The sequence below is a fragment of the Varroa destructor genome, unplaced genomic scaffold (assembly GCF_002443255.2).
Source record: "Varroa destructor unplaced genomic scaffold, Vdes_3.0 BEIS01000007.1, whole genome shotgun sequence".
In the NCBI taxonomy this organism is placed as follows: Eukaryota; Metazoa; Arthropoda; class Arachnida; order Mesostigmata; family Varroidae; genus Varroa; species Varroa destructor.
In genome coordinates, this window is record NW_019211460.1 from 16,462,103 (window position 1) to 16,488,911 (window position 26,809).

The 26,809-nt window shown below is 40.1% G+C and overlaps 1 long non-coding RNA gene across 2 annotated transcripts; it reads right to left on the minus strand.

Annotated features, from left to right (window-relative positions):
- Window positions 1-5,914: 5,914 nt before the first annotated feature.
- Window positions 5,915-25,785, minus strand: LOC147754381 (uncharacterized). Of its 2 annotated transcripts, XR_015317091.1 has the most exons (5): window positions 25,231-25,785; window positions 24,662-24,801; window positions 9,270-9,331; window positions 8,561-8,840; window positions 5,915-6,459 (listed from the first exon to the last, which is right to left on the minus strand). It is a non-coding gene; the product is annotated as an uncharacterized LOC147754381 (long non-coding RNA). The 2 variants fall into 2 exon arrangements; XR_015317092.1 differs by lacking the exons at window positions 5,915-6,459; window positions 8,561-8,840; window positions 9,270-9,331 and adding an exon at window positions 23,595-24,188.
- Window positions 25,786-26,809: the final 1,024 nt, after the last annotated feature.

The window sequence follows — 26,809 nt, forward strand, 5'->3', positions numbered from 1 at the left end:
TATGCACGTGTTGGTGTGAGTATTTTGCAAATTGAGTGACATGAGAGGATACGCAAATTTTATTATCAAGATTTCATTCTGATAGCTGGGTACGTTTGCGTCTAGTATTGAGGCATCCACAACAGCCAATACATAGAGAATTTCGTAAGATTCCACTTTGACAAAATTCGACCTAGCAGAACCTGCCGGTCCCGGTAGCAGAAGGATGTGATCATACTGTTATACTCTCTGGATTGTGTGCTGGTGCTAATAAACAGGTTTTCTTGTTTATTATGATAGGACACGAGTAAGGTTAAACGGGGACATATTATGACATCATCTGGATTGTGTGGTGGCATTGCTAGTTTCCTTCATTGTTATGTCAAGAAGCGAGTGGGCTTAAACAAGAAATAAATAGCAAGCAAGACTGTTAGTGAGGTCAAAGGAACGCAAAACATTTACAAAATTGATAGGAAAACAGAAGTAGGCTGGAGGTATGGATCTATCGGAAAAGTTATGTAAAATTCTATAGGTCGAAGTGGCTTCTGTTTTTCGAACGCGCTATGTTATGCTGAGGTGACTGTTAAACGCCATGGTAGCTAAATAAACTACGTTGTTGTCACGGTAGACGGAGGCGCGAGCGAGAACGTCAAAAGTGTCAAAAGGAGAATGCGAAAGGCAACAACAGCGCTCTGATACCGGCTCAAACTACCTTTTAGTAGGTATACGCATGTACATATACATGTTACATAAGGAATGAAGTTGGTGAAAACGGGAAGCTACCAACTGTTTTGGTTGCTTGTTCGTAAATTGTTCTTTTCGTGCTCGTTTGCCCGACCTTCGGTACCAGTTGGGTCTCGCATTAAACGGGTCCTTCCTTGAAATCACGACGAAAGGTAGAAGGGACGGCGACATGGCATTTCGCTGAAGGTGGCATCCCTGTACAAACACTGACTAGAGGCTCAACGAAAGGATAAGACGTAACATAGAAAAAGTAAGAAAAAAAAAAAAACAGAAGATAAATAAAAATTAAATAATATATAATGCATAGATAAAATAGAAGACGAAGGGCAAAATGAAACGATGATTTTGTCCGTTCAAGTAATCTCGCTTTCTAGTAGTCGCGAGGCAAATCTGGATTGTTGATATAGGGATCGTATGCGTCGTCTTTCTATAACGTAGAACGCGTTGTGCAATAATATAGAAATAACGGCGAAGTCGGTTCAATAATTAGGCCTATAACAATAAAGCATAGGTAAATTAAAACGATATTGATAATTTTTGATCTCAGCAAACAGGAACAAAATTAGCCATATTTATGCTAAGTATTGCTATAATCACTACCGTCACAATAGCGGCATATCATAGACGCGAACGCGTTTCAATTCCTATGAACGGGATTATTACTGTTTCTCTTACAGCTCAGAATAACAATTTTCTGACCTCAAGTTTTTCCTAACCCCATAAAAAGGGGGAGATGAGAACGCAAAAGGGACGCTATAATGCGCCGTAACTGTGAGAAAAAAGGGTAGAAAAAATTTCGTCTACGAATAATTGTGACGTACTTGATATCCGAGTATATCGGCTAGTGACGATGACAGATAAAAGGAAGGACAACAGGAATAAACATATTTTTCAAGCGAACTAAGTGAGAAACTTTGGTTAATCGACGAAAAAAGCAGAAAACCCACTCAACTAGGAAAGGATAAATGCAGAATGCTAGACGAGAAAGACATTATGTTGTTGAATAAAACGGAAGAATTTTTGGCGTACATGAAAAGCATGCGAAAATTTATAATTAAAAAAAAAAATAAATAAATAACGGTGACCATGATCAACTAGTTAGAGAAACGATAAATATATATGAAGCAACTATGTGCATACTGTGATACTCTGTAAATAAAAACGACATGAAGAGAGATTACATCATGCTCAACAAGTGGTGTATTTATTCGTTGATAATATATAGTAGCAGTATCCGATTGTAACAAAGTCGGGTTTGTAGAATCAAAATACAAAATAGGACAGGAACATCATCGTGAGAAGTCTTATATCAGCTATAGCTAGCTTCTGGTCTTACTTTTTTAATTTATAAAATATAATAATAATAAATAATAACTAACCGAGCGCAATAGTTCTGAGTGTTCATTGAGCGAAATGTTTAAAATAGCCTCCAAATGGAAGCTGTGATCAGTCTACACTCGGATCTCAGATTGTACTCGATCTTGTATGTGAATTTATATTGATGTTTCGTCTCCCGTTGAAAAAGAGTCTCCTCACAAGGTGTCGTATCTGGAAGGACCTTAATGATGCACACAAATATATTACAAACAATCAGTTGATATTGATATTAGTTAGAAAATGCAAACATAATATGCCGAACGTATGCAGGTAGGCAATTTTTCGGCCGAGAAGTTACTGTATCTCGGATATGTCGTGCCATTTCTATCTGCTGAATGAATTCAGGTCGTATTTTTAACGGATAACATAACGAATACGTTGAGTTCGTGAGTCACAAAAACGATTTCAGGCTTCGTTGTTTTACGAATGTCGTTGTAGTTCTTTATAGCTGTTTCGTATACGATAAGCTTGAAAATCGTCCCCACAGCCGGAACAACGTGGTGAAGCAGATCTTTTTTAAACTAAGCAGTGGTCCTAAATAATGCAGCTATATAGCAGCGAGCCTATCTAGACCTATATGCGCAATATGTGCGAAAAAAGACTAGTGGAATGATGGTGACGATGGGATATTTGTGGTCTGTGGCGCTAATAGAATAGAGCAGGATCTTAAGGGCCCTTATTCGAAACAGTATAATATGGCCAAGATGTCAGTGAGAGCCCTTAAGCCGCAACGACCTGATATGCCTAATGCTTGCAGACTTCAAAAAGAATTGAATCTGGTAAATACAAAGGTGAAAAGGTGCTTCATGCAGTTTCAATGTATCATAACCTAAGCACCAAGTAATAATAGAGAACACTTCATTTCCTTAAAGGGGAAGAGTTCTCAAATAATTTCTCTGTCAAACTAAAAAGCGCGAGCCGTCCCCGCGAGCGTTTCCCCCCGAGGAAACCCAAGTCAACACTGTTAAAGTCAGGAAAGCGAACAATACATCCATACGCAAGTCAAATATTTTCAAGTTTCTGCACATTGGCTCAAAATGGGGCATTGTCAGCGCCAGACGTAACACTCCTGGATATAAGCCATTTCTATTAATTTAGTTCGAGCGGTCTAGCCGAAGTCAAACTCTGGGCTACAACCCTTAACGCTTGCCCCGGAAAAAAAGGTAAGTCTAACAACGGACCCTTATATAATAAGAAAGTTCAGTTACCAACCGTTTAGTTCTTATTGTTTCGATAGAGACAGAATGCCGAATCTGTGTAGCCATGCTGAGGATGAAGCATATGAGGTAATATTACCTACCACCAGGATACAGAAAGGCACATGTATACCATCACCAACTATTTAAGCTAGTGGTCCATTTTGAAATGATACGAAGCAAAAAAAACATGACAGCGGTCAAAAAAAATTGACAAAAAATAAAAGTCCGATCAAACTAACGTCGATCTTTGCTAATTTCTTCGGAATTGATAATCAGCGGATTATTTTATCACCTATGTACATTAGAACTGTATTGTAAAACTGTTCGAGCCTGGGATAAGCCGTTTAACTAATTATAGAGTAACTGTTATTATTTCTACAAACAAAATAGTTTGCGAAAATGTTCTAGAACACCGAAATGGTAGTATGTAGATTACCTTCAACTTCATACTCAAAAGTGTCCCTTCGAGATCTCTCTTAAACTCTCACTGAAGCACGACAGAAACTCTTCTGAAGTTCAACTACGGTGCAACAGGAACTGCTTTGCAGAAAGCTCAATACCAAGTTAACGGAATCCGATTCGATGTTACCTTCGGCTATATGTCGAAAAAGCCGATCAAATGATTATGAGGTCAGTCTTTGGAAATTCTGGAGGCTTGAAGAGAACTGCTTACGGTATAAAAAAACAAATCAACGCAACAAATAAAGAGCCTAGGCTAAGTCAATTTCATTATCAGAAGATTAAGTCTGTTTAATTAACAGAGGGTCAAAAAATCGCCGAACGTTCAAGCTACGGATAGCTCTAACTCAAGGAAGCGAGAGAGGCTGCCAGGAACTCTACTTGGTTTGACCTCACGTTCCGCTGTCTAGTACCACGTGCTCTACGAGGTACGGAGATTAATTAATTAAAACTGACTGAATTTGGCACGACTAATGATGTCTTGCCAAGTTCAGTCAGTTTTGAAAAAATGCATACAATTTTGCTTACGTCCGTGTGGGCACGGCCGCTTTGAAGTCATCTCAAACCTAGACAGCTAGATAGAAACTTAGATCGGAAACAAGAGTAGTCGTATCACCGCTGCCCACCAAAAAGTGGCCAGTTTATGCGACATGATGATCAATGTACCTGAAGGCGGTATTTTTGATGAAGGGCATATGGGTTGGCGGCCTTCGGGTTTCTCGGTATCAACATACCTGAAGCCTACTGCTCTAATTTGCCAACAGCAGTCCCTATTTGTGTACGCTGCTTGTTGAAATAACCCGTCTCGGATTAGCAAGAGCAATCAGTATTCTTTTTTTAGTGGACATGCCTCCGAAGGCCGGTGTCGGGTTTTTCCGGTCGACAACGAAGCATCCGATCAAATTCACCGGTCGAATCTGTTTTTGTCGGGGAAAAACGAGCCAATCTTCGAATGTTATCTAAGAACACCACAAACTAGTCCTAGGTTTAGCAAGCACCGTTGGCGTTCACGAATCTGCTAAATGTTTCAAAAGTCTCTTTATAATGACAAGTTTTCTCCATAGGAATACGTTTGTCAAGCTTACCCACGTCTCCTTCACATTAGCCTTACAATCGGGCCAAGTGCATGCGTCCACTTTACGGCCTCGTTTCTGTTAGTTCCCGATTCGCTCATATCGGTTTTTCTGCGATTTTGAGTATATTGCCAGCCATCTCACCGCTACTACAAAAAGGAAGTACAATTAGCTTAGCTGAGCGGTTGGCTGACGAAACCAAGCGCTTTACAGCCACCTGCTCTGGGATTATATGGCCGTAGACGTGTGCTTATTCATTAAACCCTGCTATAATATTGTACTATTGCACTACATAAGCGTATTGCGAGGTGTTTCCATATTTTGCTGTTACCTTTACTTCATGCGTGATCCGTTCCGTCGATTTGCACTTGTTCCCAAATTGAACATCGTATTACGGCACGCTGATTATAAAAATGCTACGGAAACTAGAGAAGATCAATAGATCGGAGTACAGCCATTTCCTATTGATCGTCAGTGTGGGACAATCTGCTCCACTCGTGGATAAATATTACCCGGAGCCTATTCGAAACGATATCGTCAGATGTCATGATGATACAAATCGTGCTATCACGTATACACAAACAAGGACTAGGCAATAACAAAAAATTACACTCGGTCTTCTTGTATAGAAAGCCTTTCTTTGGTTTCCTATTAGCGGTTTGACTTGCCTTCAATGTTGGCATAAACGAAAGCGCCTGGTCGTTTCCTGGTTGGAAATGCTAACCGTGTTAGCACTCGAAATCATAGCGGTCGAGAAAAAATTTACTTTTATAACACCGATTAGTAGTTCAGTCGTATGTTTTAGAGCTTCAGTCTAAAGAAAGCTCTACCTATCTGCTGGGCTGTAAAGCACCAAAGTTACTTTGACGTAAGAGAAGATTCCAACAATTGAGAACCCGTGTGACAAGCTTGAGAGGACGCTGCTTCAAAGCTCAGCGCGCTTTTCATCACACACGCACGCATTACCGAATAACACGCATAGCCTCGATCATAGAATTTGCCACCTTCTGCTTAAAGATATAAGCTAACACATGATCTTCTTAATAAGAACGCCTTGAACTACGGGGAACATTGCTTCATATGTCCTAACATTTTATGGGTGTTGAGTATTCACTTATTTCACAATTCTTTCAGAGATCTAAAATTTTGTCGCCCGCTTATTCTTTCTTCTAGGTTCATCTGGTTCTCGTTTCATCGTCGCGAGACCTATTTCTGCGTGCGTCCCGTTCAATTCTTAGCGTCTTGCATAAAGGGCTTTTAATCTGTACCATTTCGTAGGCACATAATTTTTTTTGACACTTCTATAGTTCTCTGCCGTTGTTCTAAAACCGACGTCTTCTCCCGATGTTCGTTGCCAACTTCCGGAGTCCGGCGAATTTCCTCAAGAAGTGGATTTATGTAAATTCAACCCTCAGTCCCCTTAATACAGTTTCGGAACATGTCCTCCGTATCGAAACCACTATTCATCTTCTTTGCTGACGTTCGCCGTGGTATACGAACGCTAACTGCCGTAGGCGATCCGACGAATTTGGCCGCAGTCGGCTGTTGCCATGTGACAGCCACATCCATGGTAGCGTCGCGTCGCGTCGTGTCGTGTCTCACAATGCACGTCAGCTTATCGGATGCAGCTACCAACGAAAATCGCCAAAAAAACAAACCCACAATTAGCACTCCTCTTTCGTTGGATCGACTGAATTACAATTCGTCTTATTACAATTGGTTCATCCTCTACTCATCTCCGCCCTTCTCTCCCGCCCCCTATCCGGATCGACGAGAGTTGACTGCCATCGAAGACAATACGATTTGTTGGCAATGCCTGTGACAATTCTAAAGAGCTGGGAGCTATTTTTCTATGTTCTGCGCCTGTTCGAATGCGGTTGTTGCTGCTATTGCAGATTTTTCAGGTATAGGAAATAAGATAAGTGTTAGGTCTAAGGACTCGCCTAAGACACGGAGCGATGCTTCATTGCTTTGAAGTTAACCAACTTGATTTTCAGCTGACTCAAACGAATTGAATAATCTCGAGAGGAAACAGGCGTTCCTGTCTGGTAACGGTATTATTATAGATAACGGACGCACTACAATAGTGACAAATAGGACTACACTGTTCTATAGTGTATATTACACGCGTCTAACCTTGCATAGTATCACGATGGACTAGTACGTTACTTCTATACCGTTTCCTGTAATAGATATCATAGACAGTTTGGTGTAGAAGCTAGCAAAGTCTATTCACTACAACTAAGACGATTTGATGACAATGAGGGCTTTCGTTGAAGCTGCATATATAGGCATTAGTCAGCTGCAGGATTGCGGTACTCGAACATAGGATCGACGGTCTTAAAAGCGAAATTTCCATTTAAAAAACCATATATTCGACGTTTAAGACAACAGGGTGCGAGTCATAATTGCCATAAGGTCTAGTTTCTCGATCTACCTGGGAGCATTTAGCGTGCCCTCTTTACCAGGTCAACACGGGACAAATGTGACGGAAAGAAAGTTTAACTACGCGCAGTATGATATTAGATAAATAACATAATGGGTTATCACATTGTTCGTGATTGGGCTTTCGTTCATAGAATGCAGCCATGGAAATGTGCTGATGTAAATGTGCATATCCGCAATAAAGCTGCCCCATTTTTGATTAAGTTTAATGATTCGTGGAAACCAGATAGCGTGTTGTGTATCTTCGGCGAGACCGGTGGAAGCTATTTGTGCGAGCTCCGTAAACGGAACTTTTATCTCCTAAAGACTGTTCACGAAGCAACGAACCAAAAAAGCACTAGCACGATGCACGATACGCATAACATCAAACTGCATACTTTGCTCAAAGTTTCTAAACTCGAATAGGCGTTGTGCTGTAAAAGTATCGCCGATATTGGCATCCGAGAATTTATCGACGCTGAAGCCTTCTTCGACTGTAACGGCAGGCCTATACGTAGGTGTACGCGTACTTCCAGACGCGTCTATTACGAAATATGTATGTTTGCCACAGGCTATCGTACGTTACCCTCGAACGTGCTGACATGACAGAGACATATGGCCGTCTGGTTGTCGTAGAGAAAAATCAATCTGCTGTGCCCGTCGGTCAATCGTTCGAATTGTTTGACAGATCTGGGTAAAATCAAATATAAAAAAACGTATTTGTTTATTGTCTCATAGCAAGCGATTAATGGAACGTATTCATTCAACTAGGCAGCACGAGTGATTTGTGAGAATAATCGAATAGGTAGCCATCTGCGACAATATAGAGAAGCGCAAGTGCTGAGTGCACCCGCTTATCAAAGAAAATATGTCGGACGAATGTTATATATTTATGCGTACAGCACAATAGGATAAAATTTTCTGTTTGATCTAAGGATTTACTTATAGGTTCAGTGGAACTTCAATTATTTGCTCATCAAGTACATTTCGTGGCCAGCGTGCACCTTACCTTCGACCTTGACAATATTTCTGCTAACTAAAATATCCTACTAAAGCCTTAATCTCACTTATTACCCTGATTAACGTGATGTCCAACTCTTATGGACGACCATTTAGCCGATGTGGAAATAAATGTACGGGCAAACCCCTTCGCTTGGTACATTGACTTTGCAACCATACGACATTGCTGGATAGCACCACTGATCATCGGTCTGAGTCCTGATTTTCTAACTTTGTGACCTTATTTAAAGAATTCTTGCCTTCTAGATCTTGAAATAAACTCCTTTGTATCTACCCCATATTTACCTTTCTTTATCGCGGCCACACCACAAGGAAGGCATAATGGATTTCCTGATGACACCTAATGAGCGGAAAACGCCTTATCGGCAGCAGGACCTTAGGATAAAGAATAGGCAAAGAGGGGTGAATGACTGGCAAGTCAAGGCACGACAAGAATGGAAAAAGCGGCCCTCAGATATGCATGCTATTTTAGCGAACAGACGGGCGAGACAATTAGACTGCAGATGGTACGACGAACTCTTCCATGTGCCTTATAGTCACAGCCTCGACTGCTGTCCCGCCCGGCCTGGAAGATTCAGTAATAATTCGTTTTAGTAGATAACTAAAGTATTCATAGAAAGATTGCTCGGGCTCATCCAAGGCATAAATTGTAACTAGAAATGAGCACTAGTCAAATGTGCTTCTACGGACCGGTTAGTGTGCTACCCTTTTCAGCTAAGGCACTATTTATCCTGTCATGCCTAATTATACAATAATGCTTACAACCATGTGATTGACACTAGGTAATTCTTCCACTTGACGCTGATGACGATTATGGTCTTATTAAGATACACCGTTGTCTCTCGTATTGGGTACATAATCCACTGAATATTATATATAACAACTCAGACGCAATGTTTAGCGTCTGACTACAATAGACTGAACTTGAAGTAGAAAGGTCTGCTTTCATAAAAATCACTGGTAAAATGTGAGACGGCTGGCCGTAAGTACTTACTTCGCGAAGGACTAGTCACCTACAGCCCTGGCGGGTGATTCTGGCCGTCATCTAAGAAGCACCTATCAACAACAGCGAAGAAGAGAGTTTAGCTAACACACTAAAGATTTGTGTTGATCGTTACGCTGATGCGCCTAATCATCATTTCCCCAAAGAGAAATCCGTGTAATGAAATAGTAATACCTTTGTGCATTTTTTGCACCACATAATTAAATTGTTATTTGCAGTATTTTCGTTCTACTAAAATGGCGTGTGGCTTCAACACATGGTTTTGTATATAATAATATGGAGCTAAGTTTGCACTAAATTTACACTCATATGTTTAAAATACCTCGTTATAGTTAAAGCTAAATTTTTGAAGAGTCCATTGGGTGACTCATAAATACATGTCATTTTTGCATTCAACGATATTCGAAGGCACTACTGCCACGTGAGGCGTCCATAACATATGTAGGGGAAATTGAGTCTTGCAATCCCCTTCGTATCGGAATCGAACGCACGTCGCTTTAGAGACCCCTCGCCGGAACTTTATATCGGCAGCTTATTTAACAGCTATTATACATCAAAAGGAAGGTCAGACGCTCACCTTCATATTAGTAATCAAGAGTTTCTGCGGTCAACTTTGCTCTCGGACGATCTCTGTTCTGTAGTTACATCAATGGCGGTACAAGGTCACCTAAAGGCGTTACCTAAAACGCTTCTTTTGAATAAATTTTTATCACTCGAATCCACTTATGTATGCGCCTACCTCAACTATAGGATATTCACTTGACCTTAGTTATTTATTGATTATATATGAACTTCGAGACCAACCATTTTTTAAATATTTGAGGTACGTTGACGCGTTTATACCTAATAGAATACAAAGTGGGAAATACACGGATCTCATTCTGACTTTGGGCTTTTACAGAACAATAGCTATATTATCCTTGCGAAGTAATACCCCCAGACGACGCGATACCATGTCGAATACTCAAATCGTTAAATGCTCTGTCTTGACTCGAAATACCTGACGTATGTGTTAGTAGCAGCAAGCCGCATAAGGCTGTAAGCTTGGCCTCCTATATCCCATAGTTTTTCTTCTGTTCTTGAAATAAGTCATCATAGGGCAAACATTGCTCTTACGGGCAAGCAAGGGACAGTAACGAAATCTGAGGACGCCTAACATTATCCCAATAGAACAACAACAGTCCGAAGAATTAGAGGGTGGGAGAGGGCAGGGGGAACGATTAAAAGATGATTCCTCGTCGGTTTCTGCATTCGCTGCTCTCGCTCCGTTATGTCCCAAAACTTCCGTCAGCTTTTCTTCTTTCCCACTGCTCCTTTTCCAGTTTCCTTAGCCCGCGCGGATCCACATCTGGGCCATTCTAGTTTTTACGTTACCTGTGGTCTTTAATTAGGTTCTGGATATAGCCTCAAGCGAGCGTCCTCCATCTTTTGAGAAAAACACTAGCAATCAACCATCTCACCACAAAATAACGCTGGCGATAAACAGCTCCTCTTGGCTTTGAAAGAATGCAACATTTTGTTTCAACTTTTTGCACCAGATTTTCTATTTGCGGACAAGAGAAGGTGTCGCGAAAAGCTCGAAAGCCTTGAAGTTTTTGCATTTCCATTCGTTTCGGCATTGGATGGAAGCAAGAAACTTTCTTTTCAGTTTTCCTTCGGTTTTTGCCGCTGCTGCTGCTGCTGCTGCCACCGCCGCCGCTGCTGGTGCCGGTCGATATATTCTCAAGCTTGCTGCTGGAGTTCGGTCTGGCTGACAGCCAGCGATTACTGTAACAGAAGGGTGGCGCGAAGCAAACATCGCTTTATTTCATGGCCTTCCTTGGCTTTCCGTCTTTGTGACGACGGCTTTCCCAACCGGCGCAGGCCAAATCCTTTACGGTGCACCGTACACAATCTATTGACATTGTGCCACACACACGCACGCTCGAAGCCAGTGACGTTGATTCAGGCACCCGGGGAAAGGTATAATGCAGAGTGAGATATTGAAGCATTCAGGGCGTACAGGCCTTTCCCACCCTGTTTTGGCGTTCCTAACCCCATTAGCTAATCGAATCAAGCTGATTGGTTCTACCTCAGGTGGTAGTAGGTCGAGCGAAAACGCTGAAGCCATTATAACGGAACGATTCCTTTATCTGTTTTGACAAGAATGTTAATTGTTGTCCTTATACGTAACGTATTCAGTTGTGCCGTTTACGTTGTCACTTACTCAGACTTATGAGTTTCTTGGCCGTTGCGATACCGACGAGATACATACGCGTTGATTTTTTCGCAACTCACTTAAATTCTGCGCTTCTCTTCTTATCAATTTTTCCAAGTAAATGAACACACATACGAGTCACTGTACAGTGATGAACGTCAGCTACATTCTACGCTGGCAAATTTCTCACGGCTTTTCTTATTTTTCGGCCAATTTTCTTAACCAAACAACAATGAAATTGCGGATATCGTAAGATTTTGAGTTGCAAATATACACCTATATATGATTTTTATTCGACTCAACAGGCGGTGGTTATCTACAAAGGAGATGGAAGTAGGATCGTTTTTACGACAACACTTTTTATCGGCGGTACAGAAGGGCAGTACGATCGATGTACTCGGCTACTTTGACAGATGGCACCACTGACAGCATAGTACAGAGAGGATTTGTGCTTCGTCTTGAACGCCGTCAGACAAAACAATCGTACATTTTCATATTATGCATAAAAATTTAAATAAAATGTCAAAATGCTGCAGGTTTCTTCACACGAAAAGGGTTTGACGATTAGATTTCAAGCTAGTTATATTATCCGATCGGGTTTTTCTCGTATCACGTTGGCGTATTCATCTTTCGTGATCTGAATGACAGCAGATAATTGAATTACATCGATTAATGTTGTGACATTTTGTTTCGAAAGTTTTCCCAAAAAAATACGACTTCCTCACGCACATTCAGTGGCTTCACTCGCCATGTTTTTTTCGAAACCCTCTTGGATACAATACTATAACCTTAACGACTCTTCAGCATCACAATGAATGATGAAGTGTCAACGGTAATCGAGTATACTCAACTGTAATCAACCCAGAAATGAAGCGTAGCACAGCTTCCGACTCTCGATTCGATTGAATACTATCAGTATAGGCCCGGAAATCGTGAAACGAAAACGCTTTACTTCGTAATCACGCAACCTTTACATATCGCTTTGCTCTACTGTCTTCTTACGATTCCTCTTCGTGAGCAAAGCCTCTTCTTGAGGCTTTGCTATGTCAACTCATCGTTAGGTCTAAGACTTGCGCAGCGGACTGATGACAGTTCTCAGCTCTGATTCGTCCTCTGATATTCAGCACGTGGTGTGGCCTTCGACAAGCTATGTGATAGCTTCTATAGTCTGCATGTCGAGTGGAAGGCGCATAGGTTTTCTACCAACTAACAAAGCTCTATTGATGAAATAATTTTATAATTCCAAACTATAACTTGGAAATTTTCCAACAAGGAGAAGTAAACTCATGGTTGTGTTTATTAAATCTAGAAAATTAGGACAAGAACAATATGTTACGCACACGCGAACATTTCTATACAAGCAAAAATTGTACGAGTACCGCCTATTGGCCGGCCAGGAGATTTGAAATCGAAAATAGAAGCCTTTGCTACTGTGTCTAGCAAAGGGAGCAGCATCGGACGAAAGAACTATCATTTGACAAATATTTCCTGCACTTCGAAACCTAATGATTATTAGATATAACTATACGGCATAACACATAAGGATGGGAGAACTGCTTATTGATCATAATGACTACAAAATAACTAAAGGTTGAAAAGGGATTAAGTTGGCTCGTTGACTTTCCTCCCAAAACTCATCCGCATAATTTTCATCGGAAAAAACGTGGTCTAAGTGACTGACGCGCCCGCTCCGAGTAGGTGTCAATATCTCGACGTTTTCAGAAAATCATCACCAGAAATTAGCGCACTAAGAGAAACGACAGAAACTGAATTTATCAATACAATAGAAAAAAAAAAAAAAAAAAAAAAAAGGTTTTGTATATGATCGCATGATTATTACCATGGCGTGTTATAAGCCTGCTGGAAAAAACTTATTCACTTCTGATGAAACCTGTGCCGGCTACTTGTATTTTTTTGGTCGGGCAAGTTCTTGAGATGACACAAAAGTGATGATTCCGAAAACTTGTCTTCATGAAAAGAACAGCAGAAGAGGTATAAAAAAAAAATAGCAGACAGATGCGTCTTCTAGGGAAACAGCTAGAGCAGGCAATGTATTGTGAACAGGCAAAAATATTACAGACGGTTGTTCATTTTCTTTCCATTTACTGTCCTGGAGATTCACAACCAGCAGAACACACGAAATCGGTCGCCAGCCCAAATCCAATGATTTTTTCAAACCCTTTGATTGCCTAATTTCAGCCGATGTCACAGTAGCGTATGACTAGCATAATTATCATCATACTCCCAACACGTAGCGTACGGCAGGGTGGAATAGTAAGCGGATGAATCATTCCGGCCTGTTTTAAATAGCTTCCACTCCAACTCCTTTTCAAAAACGTACCATAGCTATTACTGTCACATGTGTTTCCTTACCTTTCATTGTGATATGACGCCAAAGATCCTCTACTAGCTTATGTCATTCAAATAAGACAATCGCAGTACGTGTAATTTACTTCTGAATCCTTCTATTATATAAAGTTAGAAAGAAATTGCTATTGAATTAAGCAAGATGTATGTAGGAACAGCCATAAATTTAGTAGATCGATGTAATCTTAATATGGGATCTGCTTGAAATAGCAGAGAGATTATGGCCTATACGCTAAACTGTGACACTTCGTTCTAGATAGATTACGACCGAAGTATTGATATACTTTCGTGCACGTATCGAGAACATGTGCGCTTTGACTGAGATTTAGCGTGTATCGGAATGGTCGTATCATTGTCGTGCTGGAGGCCGATCTGGCTAAAATCATAGTCCTGCCAGTAAAGCACGTGTTTTTATGGCGATGACGAAGCTCTTTATCAGTTACTAGCCAACGGTATGATACTGAAAAAGCGCAGCAACCTAAGGGGGTTTGATGACGTTTTTCTATCGTTTCAGATTACGCGCTATTGTTTTCATTTTAGTTCTTTTTTCTAGTTTGCTCACCAAGAAGTAGCTTGCAATAACAGAAACAAATAATTAAGACAACGGAAAAAATAAACACAGCCGTAGTTTTTACACCGAGAATATTAAGTGTGAAAAATAAACATTTGGCTCATACTGATAAGAAGGTAGTAAGAATCGATCTGTTTAACCCATATTTTAAAAATAATGCAACAAATGTTTTACCTTTCATACCTCCCAAATATCATTTTTCTGGTCTCGTTGCAGCCATGCACGTAACGGAAACGTGGCTAGCCAGACGACTATGAGCATATTCGAAGGAATTAAATAATAACATTTTTTAGATAAAATTTAAGCAAAACCTCAAAACCGGTTTTACTTTACGCCGTTTCACGCTATTCAGCTAGCCTCCATAGTGCCGGCATTATTACACTCTAAGAGGAACCTATATACGGGGTCGATATAGGCTGTTCGAGAACACTGAAGCAGCCGACGTCTAGAAAACAAAAAAAATATGATAGCTGCAGCATATTAATAAAATTCCAGTCAGCGATAATGCTAGCTAATTAACTGACCTTCGTGTTTTCTTCTAAGGGGAAAACTAAAAAAAAAAGCCGGTCGAGCAGCTACTAATAGGCGTTACATTACTGTTTTATCGAACTCTTAATTATCCGCTGATATCAGGTCGTGATTCTGAACAGCTAAACTCATTTGGGTTGGCGCGAAGTGAGTCCTTCTGATTTGAAGTAATATTTGAATATAGCAAGGCGAACCAAGTATACGAAGTACGGGGCTTAGCGGGCAAGGTCTCATAGTACCGTGCAACACCTTTCCGTAATGAAATCTCGTTTACGTAGCGCATCAGTTCCCAAAAAACCTCTAAACAAAGTTTATTAAGGTCTCAAAACGGCTACGACAGTCTGTGCCCCGCCTTTGTGAAAGCCATTGGTTTAACACTCAAAATTAAACTCGTTAAATTAACACTCAATAAAAGGGCGATATAAATTTATTTATCGCATTTAGTTTCGCCTACAGCCATAGTTATTGCTTACCAGTTCCTTCATGCTTTGCGGATATTCGAATGTAATGATATCAAACATGTACAAAACCGAAATCACTTTAGAACGGAAGAGATTCGAAAAAATCTTAATTAATTTTCAAAGGCTAGCTGTTTCCATGACCAGGCTAAATAATGCGTGTAGATGTATGGGCGCGCGAAGAAACTGCTTCCAGATAACCAACGATAAAAGCTGTACAAGTTGTTGAGCGAGCTTAAGGAGGACATCTTGTACGATGGGTCTTATAGGACTTAAAATACGTCCGTATTGCTTCATGTTGATCATTAGTGTTAGAATATTTAGAGGTGGCTATACAATATCAATGAGTTAGATATTCAATAGCGTCTTCATAAAGCAAACAAGCAATGTCTATTTCATGAGCCTGGTGCAAGTTTAAAATTTGGCGGGAATCTTAGTAAAACTCGTTTCAAACACATTATTTATATATTCGTGAAAAAAAAAATCACGAGCTCAAGGAATATCGTTTGCGTAAAAAAGTTTTGCAGGGGAAGCAGTTCGACTATGTACCCTAAGTATTGTGTACATGCATAGACATGTACACAAACAAATAAGCAACATACAAAGCTAGTATAGAAAACGAACGATACTAAAGGAGTTAGGCGACTCTTACCATAGCTAATTGAACACTTATCGTAAATAAGTTCCCGATTCGTTATATTGAACTAACAGTTCACTAGATATATTGTATCTGCTTTAAACAACTTGATTTCAGACGGTTTACATCACCTAATCCGTACCCATTTTGATGATCTACATATCCTGAAACGATGCACGAAAAACTGATATCGGTGTAATACGACGAATTTTATAAACGGCTATAATAGTCCGGGGAGCCGGTCATGGAAAAATGATCAGTTCAGAAATCTTGTTTTTGGAATAGCTACCCAAAGTCGGATATCCTAATATAACTATTGGCACTTGGAGCGGTTCCGCAGTTACGTAGCTGGTTTTTGATCAAGTACAGAATGGCGAACACCCAATCCTTATTTACACATAGCCCTTCTATGTACATACCGAGGCTATGTGATACGAATTTGTTTAGGCAGACAAATCAAATGCCTCCTCTATATCGCACGAGAGCTCCGACCTATTATAATATCCTCAACACACAGGAAATTTCAGTTGTGGCCATTTCGATGCGTGCAGTGTATACAATGTTACATACCAGCCCAAGTCTGTCAATTGCTCGTCACTCAGAACTTCTGCTTGAGCAGCACTTTATGGAAGGACTCGATCCTCGGCGTCGTATAAACGACTGGATGCGAAAGTGACATCAGTCCTTCACAAGCAGGACTTAATGAATTCGAGTACGCAAATAATATTATCTATGGTACCGCGTATTTCTTTTCCCTATATCTCTGAATCTGGCTTTGTTTCGTTGATTGGCTCGTCGATTTGGTACAACAATATAAGACCTATCGAGGGAATTTGCGGCTTGCAACTGCGTCAGATCAATAGACACGGAACAAAAAAAAATATAGCCATTAATTATGTTGATTCTGGTTAAAAACAGCGTATTATCGCCTTGTTTGTACACAGAAATAATAATAAAACCTACGTACAGTTCATTGCTGTCTAGAGGTCTGGTTGCTTAGATTATGACACAAGCTCGTCTAAATAACAATTCTAAGGTTTAGAGTAGAGACACTCGATAATATCGTTTTTCTATTAATAATATAGTTATTAGATAATATCACAGCAAATGTATTGGGACAAATATTTGTATAGGAACATTAAACAGATCCAGGGCGTCGCATACGGCGACACAGGAGCTAGGAGCGCGGCAGCTCACCTCTACGCTGTGTAGATGGTCATTGCACAACCACCGGTCGTTTCAACAAATAACTAAAACTTCTCCATGTTCACCATCAGATGTTAAATAAACAATGATTACAAGACAATTGAAAAAGACGTACGGACGACTAGGGAACCCTAACGTCATTACGGCTGACTCCTCTGATTTTTTTATCGTTCCATTTTCACAATAGATTTCAACTAAAATAGATTTTAGGTGACACAACCTACAATGTTCCCGTGCTTTATTGACACTTGACTGATCACTACTCCACGGACCAAATCTGACTGGATCAGTGAAGAACATCAGGTGTCGATTTGGCCGGCTGCCTCTAAGTACGCGATTTGCTAATCGGGAAGCAAGCTCTATTATCAGATTTTATGCCACGATCAATAGCGCACCGAGGAATTAATTGATTATGAACACAAGTTACTAGGTAATTTCATCTTCTACAAGCTAATGAAGGGGGCCGGTCAGTTAGCCAAAAGAAATTGTCGATCGTCTGAATTTTTATTACACTAACGTACATTTGTTTTTACCTCTAAATCTCAAATGCGCTCGGAGGCATCTCGATTTTTATTTCTTATACACCTTTGATGTTTACCTTGAATGTGAGATTAATAACACGAGACATGATTCTATAATCTACTGATTACCTATTTGCTGGCTTACTATTTGCTGAACCTTAATACAGTCTATAGTCTGGCTTCATTAGTAGGGTGAAAACTATAAACCCATTCATCGTATACGATTGTTTCAAGATCCACCTTCAACCCGTTGCAGTATTCATGTTGTTCCCGAGCGGCTTGCATTGCTCTGTTCGGCTCAATGGCTGAACTACATCGAAATAAGTTATCTGTTATCATATGTTTTCACTCTTTTATCCTTGAGTTGATAATGGTTGTCCGCTTTATGTCATGCAGACTTACAATTTTAAAAAGGAAAGAACGAGAGTATCCTATTTATTGTCTTTATTTATAACTTGGCTCACTACCTCGCTGGTTCCCATCATCGTCGCATACGCTTTATAAGCCTTTTTACACCTGGTACTTGAGGCGTTAGGCGTCACTTGAGATGGATCGCAGCACGAAACAAAGTTTGTCTACGATGGCTCCGAATCTATAGCATCGTGTCTCTGTAAATTTAGCGGGCTACCCTCTGTGCTATCACCGGGTGCTTCACGAGATTGGAAACGTGGCTTTATAAGTGAAACATGCCGACGCAAAAGACCAGAGAACTTCATCACGTCGCACCTTACTAAGAACTGTTCAAGTGCTCTCTCAAGAGCTTGCTCCCTAATCATTATCGAATATCTGAGATGTTCTATAATCTTTTTTTAGTTCGTGAGGTTAGGTGACGTGTTACTAAAGAGAAAGAAGAGCCTCATTGTTTTATGTATACCGTATGCTGTACCCAGCATTACTTCAATGAAGTATTTATTATTGAAGCAGTTAACTGATAAGTTAATTCGTGCCGCTGAATGCTTTTAGCTATACTGCATTATCTCGTGGATATTTTTGCACAGACAGAAGCCGATAGCAGAAGAGCAATAAAGCTACCAAGCCATTTCATTATGTGGCCCCGGTCATATCTTCGAAAGCTTGAAAATGTATGCTATGAGGAAGATGAGGAATTCTATCATATACTTCGTCGACATATTCTTTCGAGCTTGCCATATTCAACCGAACTGTCACAGGCGCTTGTCACTTCCCATCATAACGAAATTATTGACAACTATATTGAACCTGATCAGATTCAGAATGAAGTTGCATGAGCTGAATCGTTTAGTTCTGAGGAACGAGTCGTTACGTTCATCCTCTGATGGATATATTCAGGCATAGATCGTTTAAGAGTTAAGTCGCAAATGCTTTATTAATTAGCTAATAATCAAATACGTTCTAACGGCGTTGAGCTAAAAGCAGAGAGATAAATTACTGAAATGGTCTGCCTTTTAAGCGATTGAAATAGTGTGCTATCCTAGTAAACTGGGTTGCTCCGAATGTAAAGTGATCGCATCCGCCATAGGATCCGTCTGTCTAACAGAAACGCAGCAGATGCAAAAATCATCTGATGTTGAACGATGATTGCAGTGCGTCTACCGAGTTTGAGAAATGAGGGAAAATTCAAAATTCTAAAAATATCCCTGTCTTTCAATCATACATAACACAATTCATTCTTTACTGCGTTTCCTAAATCAGAGTCTAATCCGTACATATACCTGTTAAAAGTAGCAAATTAATATCATTAATTCGAAATCCTTGAAAGAAACTCTTTGAAAATGTTTAATTATCTCGTCCTCACCTTCGGTGTTCGAAGAGCCGCCCAATCAATCAAATATTTATTGAAAGATAAATCAATGTGTTTGCTCTGCCGCACAATTTACACCAGAACGATATTTTTTGAAGTAGTTAAAGTATTCTATATATACCGTGTTTGTTAACTTTGAGGAGACTTTCCCAACGAGGAAAAGCCAAGCAGTTTTTATTCGATACATTGACGAGGGAACTCGGACAATATATTAGAAGATTGGCATATGTCATTCTGTCGGCCTTTAGTAAATTGAAGGTCGATCACCCCCAAGTTATATGTGTGCAACAGTTTTCCTAATCCGTGGGTCATCAACCCCTGGCTAAGCATCCGACGGCCCTGTCCCAAGCGTGGAAAAGCTACGCTTGAGTTTTACTAGCCGAAAGTATCGTCTTTATCTTGATTTCTTCATTTTTTTTTTTGCTCTGTAGAGCCATTTATGTGAACTATTCTATTAGACGTTGCATTGTTTTTTTGTTGTTTTTATCAGCTTCAGTACTTTACCTATGAACGTTTACCCACGTAGTCGGCTAGGATAAATATCCTAACACTATGGTAATCGCTATCTCGCAAGCCTCATCTTATTAAGCCTTTTCCTCTTATCGTCTACAAAGGCATTTAGTGTTAATTGAACAACTTATGCGTGTAATCCAAATCTATAAATTAAAAACAACGGATGGACAGCAAGTTACTAGCTGAATTTCTGTCGCCATACGTATTTTCAGTTATGTTTCAAACCGATTGTGCGACAAACAACCCCAGTCTATAAGATTATATATTCAAACCTTAGCTATGCCTAACAACAAAAAGCGTTAATAAGGCTCCTTTTAATACAAAATCGCCTGGTTCTGTAGTCTGGCAATCCGGAAGCTGTCTGGCAACTGGTGAAAGAAAGCACGAAGCAAACGCGTCTTGCACAGACCTTTTCTCAAATGATTCTTTCGTTTTTTTTTCTTCAAATGATTAGTACACGACGCCCTAAAAGATGACTTCGTTTTTCACTAAAATTTAGCTTATTTTCATTTTGGCATAGATCGTTCGAGTAAATGAGATGCCGTACGTACATTTAGCAATGGACAACCCTGGCATAGGGTCAAGGTTCAATGCAGTATGTTCTTACAGCACGAACCTAAACACAAAATTAGCTTGGCTATTCAATTGTACGGTTAAAAGTCAAAGCGCTCTTATCTTATTCCAGTCGCAGTATCGTCTCCTCGGAAAATCAGCCAGCCAGTCAGCCAGCCAGCTCGCAATATTACTGGATGAAAAATGTCCTGAGAATCTGGCTTTGGACCAACCGCCCATGTCCTAATTACCGAAATACCAGGTTTTCTTTTCAGAGTTGACTCCGCTGAAGTTAGTCCGCTTGCACGACGGTCGAATTTAATAGATAAAATAGGATTCGAACTTGATCATTAGAATAATATTTAAAATAGCTGCCTTTTTGCTTGAATTTCCCCGGACGCCCTTTTTCCCTCTCAAAAAAAGCTTTGCGGAGCAGGAGGGTTCTAGGTGACTACGTTTGGTAAACTCTCCTCGTAATAGCTTAACGGGTTACGTATTTGCCTGCTAATGTTAGAAGCAGGTTGTGGTCTAGCTTCGAACCCGGGCATAGATAGACAGACTTCGTTTCGTGCTGGGAGCCAACCGTATGCCTAACGGTACTAATACAGGACGGAGAATTCGAAACATAGAGGTCTAATGCATGCAAAGATCAAGCTAACACAGGTGTCGAGTTCTTCCATACAAAGCGCAATACGAGTAGTAACATGTGAGTGAGGGCACGATCGTGGTGAAAAATTCACGAATTGCTTTCGAAATAGACAGCGTTAAGGAATCCGCTCAAAACCTGGTAGTAATGTTACTTAATGACAGTTAAAACATTTGCCACAAATACACGCGTATCTTCAAAATATACCCTGTAGGTTACTTCAAGCTTAAATGATTACGTTTTTATCTTCACATCGTGTCAGCTATAATGACACGTTGAAGCAAATGCGGTTCCTTTTTGCGTGCTTCAAGGTTCTTCTGCGGCCCAGTTGACAAGTCGGCATTAACCTGAAATTCAGCTCATTCAACATCACCTTCGCTGTGAGTCCCTTTACAGCCACATGATTTTTAAAAATGGCCTGACATAATTCCTGTGCTACGGCTAATTATTTTGCAGGCTTCCCCAGGGTGAACCGATGGCTCTCCAGCGTAAGTCAGTTTGCTTTTCCATATTTTTGTCTGCACTCGCCGTGATAGGCCTCTAGGTTTGCCTTAAAACGAGAATTATGTTCAGGGTTTTCTCGTCTAACGCAAAACAGCTGGCCCTCATGAACACTCGGCATCGACTCGTAGCCCAGACCGACAAGCCTTCTACAGCACTTGAGAGTACCTGGTTTTGTTTTAAATAGAAAATATGGTGCATGCTCTTTACTACTTTGCAGCCTTCGTTTTTTTTTTCAAATAAGCACGACTGAAATTCTTTCATTTCAAAACGTATACTACAAAGCACGCGTAGTTTTTTTTATCGTCCCTTTCTAAAAAAGCAGGAGTCTATGCGATCCGTTTTTGCAAGATCTTAAAGGTGCGTACGCTCATGGTGTGACCAGTCTGGCTGAAAAATGGTTGAGCTAAGAGAACGGTAACTTCGGCAAATGACCTGCGAATGGAATGAAATGCGGTGACAGCTCCTTCTTTGCCGCAATTCTAAGAAAAGGTTCACAGCAGTTTCTAACTTAAGTTCATTTATAACTTTCGGCTTTTTAATTTGACGGTTCGCTAATGGCTAAAGCAGCAAATTTGCTTTGTTAGGCCCGTAACGACAACCTTACAAGGCAAATGCTGTATGTTCGCTAAATATTAAAGAGACACGTATATCCTTGTTAAACTGGGTCGACTAAATTTAACTTTGTGGGTTAGCTTCTCGTGGCCCTGTTCACTGATGCTGCATAGTCGCTTTCGGTCAGGAGCGACGAAAGCCAAATGGGCTTTGGGTAATGACGAACACGCGCGTCACTTTACTTCACCTTAAATTATTGCATGGAGACATGCGTAGAATAATAAATACGTTTTCACGCATACATAGCGAAAACGCCTAAAGCACAATTCATGGTTCATAACTTGAGAGAAAACCGTAAAGTCGAGCGTTGCAGAGCCATTATATAGTCGTAATAGAAGAGGCTGCGCAATACCATTCAAGTGTCGTATCAACTGTAAGGCCTTTTAATTCTTAACAGAAATATTATATATAGAAGAAACTGCATGCAAGCCATTTGGGGCTACCGATGTTTCGTAGGGCATAGCAGAATCAGGATATGATCATTACTATTTGTCATAGGGCCTACGCTGAAATAGCCAACCTTCAGCTGATCATAAACTGTTGAAATTACATAAGTACTTCATGCCCGAAGTCATCCTCAAAAAATCCTTGAGTAATAGCTCACAATTCGAGCGGTTTAGGGAGAATCGGTTGTTATTTGGTTGCTATTGGTTGTTCATCCACCGCTAAACATTGAATACCAAACGAATCTCTATTATTTCGATGTTTTTCATTGACTGATCCTTTTTCTTTTGATTGATTTGATCTTTCAGACTGATCAGATCTGATCTGATCAGACAATGCCCAAGGTTATCCTAGTGAACTCAATGAATCTATAAAAAGTGATTGGCGCTAATATACTCACGTCCTCTTAGTTCGTTCTTAATCGTAGCCTTAAAAAATATGTCACATGGTAACAATTATATTGTGCTCGTTTATAGCATACGTTTGGCCATCGATGCCTGTGGCAGGTAGCCGACGAGGTAGAAATGCATTGTCTACTTTGTTCCTGCTCGTATCAGGCCCTGCCACCGACCCACAGCCACTTCGCGGTCGCGACGAACAAGCTAAAAATTTTACATGAATTTTATTTGATAATCGACGTTATGGAAATACGACAAAGACGAACGTGAAGTTAAAAAAATTCGTCCATGCAGAACAGGCCGTGGTTCAAGGACAACATTACAATCGGATACGGTTCGACCCTGTACACCTTTATTTCCGTAATATATAGTGTGAGTAATTGAATTTGACTCTTCAGTTTCTTCAGAGATGAGTACTCATTCGGTTAGAAGCGACGGCACAATGAGGAGAGCTATGCTAAACTAAACGAACAATGCACTTACAGTTACTCCGCTGAACAGTTTTCCGAAGCGTTTTAGTTATTTGCTCTTCAAGATAGCTTGTCTTTTGTGCCACAGCAAGTTTTGATCTTTTTTCCGTAATACCTTACCATCAGTAAGGTAGATTAGGTGGCTAATGATCAATCATTTAACATCATCGTCAGGTCGTGTTTAGGCTTAGGGGACTTTTCGATCACACAAGAGAGAATTGAGTCAAAAATTAATCCTTCGATGATGTGTTGACACGATTTGGCCCTAGATAAATATATTCACGTGAATTGTTTTAATACATGCTGATTTTCTGGTAGGCAGACAGGCCTATTCTGGTTGCTAATTAAATTGGCCAGACAGTAACAGCCAACAGAGTGGAGTTCCGGACGACGTTAGGCCAAAGTCCAGTGTGATCCATCGTCTCAGTAGACGGTCATTTAGCTGCTGTGAAGCCTGCCCCCAAAAACGAAATTCTATTGTGCCGTTTGCTTTAAACATCTTTCACCTATGTCAGCATGCAAAAATACGTCGATAGTGAATCAGGACAGATATATTCGTCTCTTATGAAACAGTATAGATTGGCAGTGAAGTAAGTAACTGTCATAGCAGTACACACGTGAAGCTTCGATCCTATGTACGTCCAGTTGTTGGCATCATGCTTGTAGTTCTGTAGACCGTACTCAGGGTATAACTGTATGCGCAGTACGATCTGATAGAAGACGCATGTTGAGCTTTGAATAATATAAACTGATTACGCAGTGTTCTCTCGTGAAAGAGTAATCAAATCGATTTTAGCACGGTCTATTCAGACAGGCACTCGTTCTCTTACACCCAGTTACTTCATTGAGAGTAGTTATCTATACTACACCACATGTACGCCATATAACAATCCATACAACAAGTTAGCGTAAAATTGTACATCGTACGGAATCTTTCAACATTCAGTAAATCAATTAGTTGAAACGATAATTTATTTACCTGACGATTTGTACATTTAGTGAAATCCTCGAAGATTACTTCGTACTTGGCGCTGTGTGCGTCCTACGGATTGGAAGCGTGTTTACTGTTACAATTCTAAGGTGAAATCGACAGCGTCGAAGGTCAAATAAACAGCCGTGCTGAAAATCAAATAACAATTCAAACTATATTTAATTAATTAAAGCTAATTAATAATTAGTCTCCTGCTCAAGAGGTCAAGGGCGGCTAGCTAGGGCGATTTGCCTTCAATCTTTATGCATACCATTCTTTGCCTACCAACATGGAAACTAGAGAAAAAGAAACGTCGATATTTCAATGACTTTTACATCGATATCTCACGATATAAAAGCAGACATGCGTTAACATTAGGACAGCACGCAGCATCTCAGCAGATAAGGCAATGTGGTAAACCAGTAAATATGAAGCAGATTTAACTTTATATCGAATGGCTACTGAAGATTAAAAATAGACTTCAGTATTATTGAAATTTTGTCCGGTTTATTCTATTTATGCTACGTTACAAGGCTTACGTATAACGGCAATCGATTCACTCTAATCGTACACATTACCTGTCAACAATAGCCTTCGAGTTCTTCCATTGTTAAAAGCTACACCACACAAACATGTTTGTTTGTTTCGAGTTTTGCGTCCGTGTAGCACTTCGTCAGATAAACGAACTCTGTCCATACTCGGATTGGAACCCACACCACGCACGTGTCTTGAACATCACCAGGCAAATACGTTACCCACTGGGTTCTCACCGGGACAAAACAACATACTTGAGTTGACAAAGTGACCTGCTATCAAATCCTATGGTTATATTGTAGGTCTAGGCCTAATTAGGCTAATAAATAGCTAACTAGCCGGTATAGCTAGCAGGCCCAACTGATTTCAGTGCAGACGCGTATTCAACGATCGCATAGACATGTACACAGGTACTCAATTGAAATGATACAGTTTTTAGTCGATTTTCTCTCGCTCATCGCAGAATCCTAGGCGCTGTTGCTACGATCACACTGAGAGGTTAACGGGTTATAGAACAACATCTCATTATTGTGAATCACTATTAGGTTCTGATTTTTTTTGAAAAAAGCTTTAGCTATGACCGAAATCGACGAAGCTGATGAAAATATTGCCTGCGGCTGATTTTCACTGCAGCCCACTGAAGCTGGAACCCATCTCATAAATATCTGGCTTTAAGTAACATGTTTTTGATTTATTTCTATTTTATGTGAGCTGTGTTTGCAACTTGCAGTAAAAATAACTTTGATAAAAATGCGTTAATCGCTGATTGAGGACGGAGTTTATTCATTCTCTCGTAAAGTTTTGTGCCTTTATGAATCCGTCTGTGTGCGGATTATTGAATTTTTTTCACTCATATATATATATATATATATATATATATATGCGTATACGATCAGCCATCTAAACCAGGATTTTTTTTGTAAATTGTCTCCAAACATGTGTCGTTTCTGGCGAAGGTTTGTTCTATATAACCACCATTGACCGTCACTACAGCTTCAATTCGGGACCAGAACTGCTCACCATCCATTTTCAAAATATTTTTTAATGTGGAAATAACTTTATTTAATTATAGCCATGTGTTAAGCGATATGGGTTGATGTGAACCCGCTAAAGTCTCTTAAATATTTCATATAAGTAAAATTTTCGCCTGATTTCAGACAAGTGGTCCCAAACATGTCATGATTCAAAATGCACAGCAAGCCCAACAGGAGGAACTATATGGCCAAATGGTCAATTTATTATTCTACTTTCTTAGATCGGCGCTAACTTTCACATGAAAAAAATCCGGGCTATCAAAAATGACTTATGAAACCATTTCGATGAACCTTCAAACTCGTTGAATAGAGGCTTTATTGAGGATGTTTTGTTTGGCTTTACGAAAGTTTTCCTCCTCGACCTTTTTTTTTAAAGTCGCATGAATACTGCTAATATCGCAGATCGTCAATTTCGGGCGAAAGGAAAGTTTTTAACATCAGCGTGAAAACATTAGATAATAGCTTATCTTCTCAAACGACGTTTTTGGGGCCTGTTATGTTCTATAAAGAAGAGTGGGCAAAAGCATGCCCGCTACGACAAATAGCCCTGTGGAAATGGCTCAAATGTGAATATTTTATTCTGTGTATA